The sequence below is a fragment of the Pavona decussata genome, unplaced genomic scaffold, assembly GCF_977016875.1.
Source record: "Pavona decussata unplaced genomic scaffold, jaPavDecu1.1 SCAFFOLD_396, whole genome shotgun sequence".
NCBI classification, from domain to species: Eukaryota; Metazoa; Cnidaria; class Anthozoa; order Scleractinia; family Agariciidae; genus Pavona; species Pavona decussata.
Genome location: NW_028145767.1, coordinates 681334 through 688376, shown reverse-complemented (window position 1 = coordinate 688376; position 7043 = coordinate 681334). Strand labels below are relative to the sequence as shown.

Below are 7043 nucleotides of genomic sequence, written 5' to 3'. Positions count from 1 at the left end.
GAAAGTAACTAAAGGTGGATTTCCACTGTCGCGTAAATTTTACGTGCGTACAGACGTGCATTGAGCTGGCTTTACGTACGTAAATAAAATAAGAAGCGATGTATCAGTCGCGTGCGTAAACGTAAAAAGTTGAATGCTGTTCAACTTTTTACATTTACGCACGCCGCTCATACATCGCGTCTTATTTTATTTACGTACGTAAAGCCAGCTCAATTCACGTCTGTACGCAGGTAAAATTTACGCGACAGTGGAACTCCACCTTAAGGCATTCGCAGAAAGTCTGATTGTGTTGATTAGCTAGGTAAACTTACGGTATTTAACTGAAAGCAAGTTTTCTCACAAAGAAGTGCGACAACATAAGTTAAGCCGGCGATGGTTCTTGAAACGAACAACTTCACAGCTAGAATAATCAATGACATCGCTAATTCGAAAATATTTCGTTCTCGATCTAAAGCAAACACGACAGTGAAATTAAAAGAAACAACATAAAATAAAACATGATTGTTCAAGACTTACTGAGACCTTTAAGTTGTTTTCCTGTCAGGTCCATTCGCTCCCCAGCAAAGTCACAACTGATACCGTTCTGTCGATCGCCTGAATCGCTGATCCACTGACCGCGCGCTTATTTCTCTTCCCAAAGAAGGCCTGAAAGTCAATATAATCATCCTGTTAATGTGATCATCATGTTACATGTTGTCGCCGAAACGTCATGTTTTAATCTTGCTACTTTTTATTCTGAAATAATACAACAGTCCTGACAAAAGAAACCTCTGACACCGCAGGTCTCTTATGCCAGCGGAGATGGTCTTGTGCTCAGTCCGACAAAGAGGGAGAGGAAAGCCGGCCCCTAGACCTTATTTTGGCAGACCCCTTTCGGCTAGCGCTCACATCTGACTCTCTAACATTGAGTTGCATCTACATATAACATGAACAGCTGTCTTCCAAGTGGTACGTCTTGAGGTACATGCTAAAACTCACAAAATGAATAGAGAAATACCTCGTTGTTTATTTCAACAAAATGATCAGGCAATGATCAAAAGTATGAAAAGCTAGAGGGAAAAACGCACTTGTGATTAGTTCACGGTCAAGCGCATGCGCGAGCAGACCGGCTCAAAAATAAATTGTACGGGTCGACACTAAATTCGATGCGACCTTGTGGTGGAACAATCTGTTGAAATCGCGTCCGAATTTGGATCATCCACTTTTCGTTCTTCACTTTTTATAATCTTTGTTTCCTGTTGTAAATATAAGTTCGATTTTTGTAAGGTTAAAAGTGTTTTAGCATCCGAAAACGACATTTTTGTTGATAGCGCGGCCGACCGGCGACGGGACGTTCTGTGGACTCTCTGGAAGCACAGAAGTTAAGCGGACAGAGTGGAGTGGATGTAGAAATCCTGTGCAGTTAACAAGATACGTCCACCAAACGTGGAAAATTGGTAAAGGGATAAGTCTGTTTAAAATAGACAACGATTTCGCGGCACATCTGCTTTCGCTGGAAATGGCAAAGGTCACCAACTGGCTTTGGATGAACTCGCGAGGATTTTCTTGATTTCAATCGTACTGTTTGTTCATATGGAATTCAACTGTCAAAAACGGAGAATTCGACGGACAAACAGCATCAAACATCAGTGTTTTACTTTGGATGGAAAAAATTGAGCAACAGTGAGACGCGAAGCGAATAAATATGAGATCAAATGTGCGAGTTAGTTGTAGTCTATTAGCGGGCTCGAATAGCGGGCAGTAGAAAAAAATCCAAAAGATTTGCGGCAAACTACAAAATCTATTGTAAGGTATTCAGTTATCTATACAATTATGGTCATTGCGAGTGGCAAACGCAGTTTTGATTTGCCACTATGGCAGAGTTTTCTCAAATGCATTCCAGCATCTCTGAAGGACGCTCAGCGTTGTTACTAAACAGTCGCATCGCTTCTTGAAGCTTGCGGATTTCTCGTTTTTCGCCTTCTCGCTGGTCTAATAAAATCAGGTTATCGAGTGTACACACTATATAGTAAGTTTATCACTGAATGCTGATGAAATACTGAATTTAGGGAGCTTCTCGGCTTTTCGAACCGTGCGTAATAAAAAAAGGTCGATGCCGCGAGATATCGACATTGTACTAAAATAAAACCGTATACGTTTGCATAAGTTCTTGCATTTCTTGAATGTCCAAGCGGCGCTGCAAAAATCCCCATGTGTTTTACATGGACAGCCTTTTTTTTTCTTTCTGAAACGTGACCAAAACACTGGCCGGTCATGTCAGTTTTATTTTTATGCCAGCAAGTTATACTGAGACTTGCCCGCCGCCAAAAACAATTGGCTTGACAGCGCTTACGTTATCGCTCGCACATGCGCCGAACCGTGAAACTCTCCCTTTAACGACAAGAGAATCTTTTCATTATTTTAATTTTGTTTTATAAAAGAGAAACGCTCAATGTATGATTGTGATTGTTCATTCTACCCAAGGCTTGGCATCCGTACAGATCGACGTTGTAGTTCAGTTTTTCATCTCAGTTAACCCTTTAACCTCTAATATCAAAGAACAAATTCTCCCATCTTGTCCCGTTACTTTTCTTATAAAAGTACTGTGGAGAAGTTATTAAAATACAGTCGAACCTGTATTAAGCGGTCACCCTCGGGGAATGGCTAAGTGACCGCTTACATACATACATACATACATACATACATACATACATACATACATACATACATACATACATACATACATACATACATACATACATACATACATACATACATACATACATACATACATACATACATACATACATACATAAACTTTATTTAGACACGGTAAAAACATCAGTTACATGCACGACAAAAATTAAAACTGATTTACATGTTTGCCGTGTGGGAGTACGAGGAGGACTACTGGCGATCTATCTCATTTCTAAAATTAGCAAAAGATCTAATGGCTCTGACGTTAGATGGAAGGCTGTTCCACAAATGTGCTCCACTGTAGCAGAAACTACGTTTCAAAAAATCGGTACGAGGCTTAGGCAGAGCCAATTTGCTGTCACTATTTCTAAGTCCATAGTCCGTGCTGAAGGGCTTAAGGTACTCCGAAGACTGATCATTTAAAGTTTTAAACATGATTTTCAATTTTTGCTTCTTCATTCTGGTACAGAGATTATCCCCGGTCCCAGCTTACCGCGTAGGGCGGTGGCGCTAGAATAGTAATCTGACTTTGTTATGACCCGAATGGCGCGAGTTTGTAGTTTTTGTAATTTGTCAGCTAATTCGTTGCTGAGACCGTCCCACACAGGACAGCAATAATCAAAATATGGTTCAATAAGGGCTCTATGTAGTAATATTGCTGTATCGTCGCAAATGAACGGCCTCAGTTTTTTAAGTGCACCTATGCCAGAGGAGATAATCTTGGCAGTCTTATTAACATGTTTGGACCACGAAAGATTTTGATCGATGTAAAGTCCTAAGGATTTGGTGTGGGGCACTCTATCAATTTCGTGACCTTCAATTTGTACAGTAAGTGAATGGCCACTTGTAGTACTAGCCAGTCTCTGCCGTGAGCCTATTAACATTAATTCCGTTTTGGCAATATTCAGGCTGAGCTTATTTACATTGAGCCATTCATGAAGGTTAGCTAGTACTGCCTGTAGCTAATACCGCTTAATACAGGTTGACCGCTTAATACAGGACCTCTAATATAAAAGAACAAATTCTCCTATCTTGTCCCGTTACTTTTCTTATAAAAAGTACTGTGGAGATTTTACAGGGTCGTACATAGCGCGGGGGCAGAGGGGGGAAACTCAATTTGTTTCTAACATCACACTGATCACAAGAAAATCGACTAATTGACTGAAAAAATATTCCTTCAATGTGAATTCCAAATGACTATTTTGGAAAATCTTTTGAAGCGAAAGCCAGTACCAATAACCAGTTTTCTTATGAAAATAATGATTTTGTCAGTTGGGCTGCCTATGGTTTAGAATTCGGTGTGTAAATAAAGACTGACAAGCCTTCGTCACTTTCTGGCGCGTGTTTTAGCCTTTTTAAATCTAGCTTATACAAGTAGGTTTTTTTTTTTTTAAGGGATCAATTGGTTTTAAAAGCCTGCGCTGCTCGCAAGTATTTGTAGCGGGTTTGGATTTAACCATCATATGTTCATCATCCGACAGGTCATTTTCACCTAATGATTTTTCAGTTTCCTCTTTTGAATTCTCTTCGTTTTGAATATGACCTCTTATTCCGTGTGTTCAACGACGTTGTTTTTATACCACATAGGGCATTTCAGCTGGGTTTGGCTTGGCTCTTTTAAGTGCTTGATAGTTTTAACTGCCTTTCTTGTTGAGATTTGGGTAATGTTAGGACAGGAATTAATCATTGCTTGTATCGTGCAATGAGCTTCATTCTGTAATTGCGGCAATGCCGGGCCCGGATATTAGTGTTTGTCACAAGAAGTTGTGTTTCTTGGCACGGCTATTTGGTTTAATTTTTAGTTCTCTAGTAATCGTTGTAGCGTGTTATAGAGCTATGCAACGTGTCACAGTAATACTGAAAAGGCTTGAATTGTATTTAAATAACGAGTGTGTTTTTGCAAATGCTTCGCTCCACTGATATAGTGCGTTTGAATTGTGGAGGCTCAGTCAGTTTTCTCCCTTTGTTTGCAGCAGTGCATAGACTGTGTTTTAAAATGAGAGACAATATTTGCTTCAAGCTAAACAAGATGTTAACTCCATAAAAAGACCGTAAACGTCTTAGAGGCAACTTTTTGTGTATTAAGCGGTCACCCTCGGCCGGGGAATGGCTAAGTGACCGCTTAATACAGGTTGTACAAAATACAGGTCAGAACACGGTGAAAATGTCATTTTACATTACGTAGTAAACAGCTTATGCATAAAAGCTAACGTAGCTGCTACTAAAAATAGTTCGCGGGAAAAAATACAGGGAAATGTATGGAAAGTTCAAAACACGACTGGACGCTTTCCGTCACTGTTGCATCCCTCCAATTTTTTTCTTAAAATCCTTTTTCTAGTGCCAAAAGTTTCCAATTCATGAATTTTTCAGAAGCGATGTTTTATTTGACATCGGATTTCCATACAAACACTGTTATTTCAAACCTGTTATTTTTCAGAAGCGATGTTTTATGAAAATTATTTGACATCGGATTTCCATACAAACACTGTTATTTCAAACCTGTTATTTTTCAGAAGCGATGTTTTATGAAAATTATTTGACATCGGTTTTCCATACAAACACTGTTATTTCAAACCTGTTATTTTTCAGAAGCGATGTTTTATGAAAATTATTTGACATCGGATTTCCATACAAACACTGTTATTTCAAACCTGTTATTTTTCAGAAGCGATGTTTTATGAAAATTATTTGACATCGGATTTCCATACGAACACTGTTATTTCAAACCTGTTATTTTTCGGAAGCGATGTTTTATGAAAATTATTTGACATCGGATTTCCATACAAACACTGTTATTTCAAGCCTGTTTGCCTACCCGTCAAAATGGCGTCGAAAACCGTGATAAGGCCTATTCCAGAAAGTAACTAAAGGTGGATTTCCACTGTCGCGTAAATTTTACGTGCGTACAGACGTGCATTGAGCTGGCTTTACGTACGTAAATAAAATAAGAAGCGATGTATCAGTCGCGTGCGTAAACGTAAAAAGTTGAATGCTGTTCAACTTTTTACATTTACGCACGCCGCTCATACATCGCGTCTTATTTTATTTACGTACGTAAAGCCAGCTCAATTCACGTCTGTACGCAGGTAAAATTTACGCGACAGTGGAACTCCACCTTAAGGCATTCGCAGAAAGTCTGATTGTGTTGATTAGCTAGGTAAACTTACGGTATTTAACTGAAAGCAAGTTTTCTCACAAAGAAGTGCGACAACATAAGTTAAGCCGGCGATGGTTCTTGAAACGAACAACTTCACAGCTAGAATAATCAATGACATCGCTAATTCGAAAATATTTCGTTCTCGATCTAAAGCAAACACGACAGTGAAATTAAAAGAAACAACATAAAATAAAACATGATTGTTCAAGACTTACTGAGACCTTTAAGTTGTTTTCCTGTCAGAAGAGAACTTTCATGTGGCGCCACTGTGGTTCGACGGATTCGCTCCCCAGCAAAGTCACAGCCGATCAATCGCTGATCCACTGACCGCGCTCTTATTTCTCATCGCAAAGAAGAAGAACCCTACGTCTTTTCGCTAGCTGTCTTTCAATTCCTTTCTTCCATGATGTGCTCTTTGTTTCGGCCTGATCTTAAAAACTATATAGTGATATCGCATTGCATTATGGGATAGCTTTGACAATTTTGCGTGGGGAACGCCATACTTCCAATTCATTCAAAAATATTACAAGTCTAAAATCACCTCTTCAATTGCAGACTTCGACCACCGCACGCTTTGGCAAATGAGCCACAAATCACGTTGCTACCATTTTGAGATTGATACCGTTCGCTTTTAGAGAAGAGGTAATAATAGACTTCCGTCTGGCTCGGCTTGCCTCCGACTGTAAACTGTCACCTCGAGCGCTGAAAAAAGCACTATTTATCAGTCGAAAAGCAAAACATGCCTCGCTTCTTTGAGGGATGTTAGTGATTTGCAGATTTCCAGGCTTAATGATGCCCTTCCATCACCAGACGGCCAAAAATATTTCAAGCAAAAAAGAAAACCGACACGTAAAGCTTCGAATACGCTCGCTTGACTTGCTTGTTTCTCCGAAATGTCGTTTTCTCTTCCGTCACTTTGTCACGTGGTTGAACGAATTCGTTTCAGGGCTAACGCGGTCATCAGCGGAAGCCAACAAGGTTTTCAGCTTAACGTCAACGGAGACTTTAAAGTTTAAAAACAGAAAGCTAGTGACGCTGCCTTTATAAATGATTTCCGAGTCTGACACTATTTAAAGATGTTTCTCTCTAACATCAGTGTAACACTACTTTTTCTTATTCAAAACAAGACACACTAGAACTTTTAATTTACATTTACGCTGGAGAAAAATAACCAGTCTATGTTGCTCAAAAACAGCATGGATCCAACCCA

At 39.5% G+C, this 7043-nt stretch overlaps 1 long non-coding RNA gene across 1 annotated transcript; it reads right to left on the bottom strand.

Moving 5' to 3' along the window:
• Positions 1 to 442: 442 nt before the first annotated feature.
• On the bottom strand, positions 443 to 6686 carry LOC146451162 (uncharacterized). The gene is made up of 3 exons (XR_014860089.1): positions 6375 to 6686; positions 6049 to 6271; positions 443 to 645 (listed from the first exon to the last, which is right to left on the bottom strand). It is a non-coding gene; the product is annotated as an uncharacterized LOC146451162 (long non-coding RNA).
• Between the last annotated feature and the right edge of the window lie 357 nt (positions 6687 to 7043).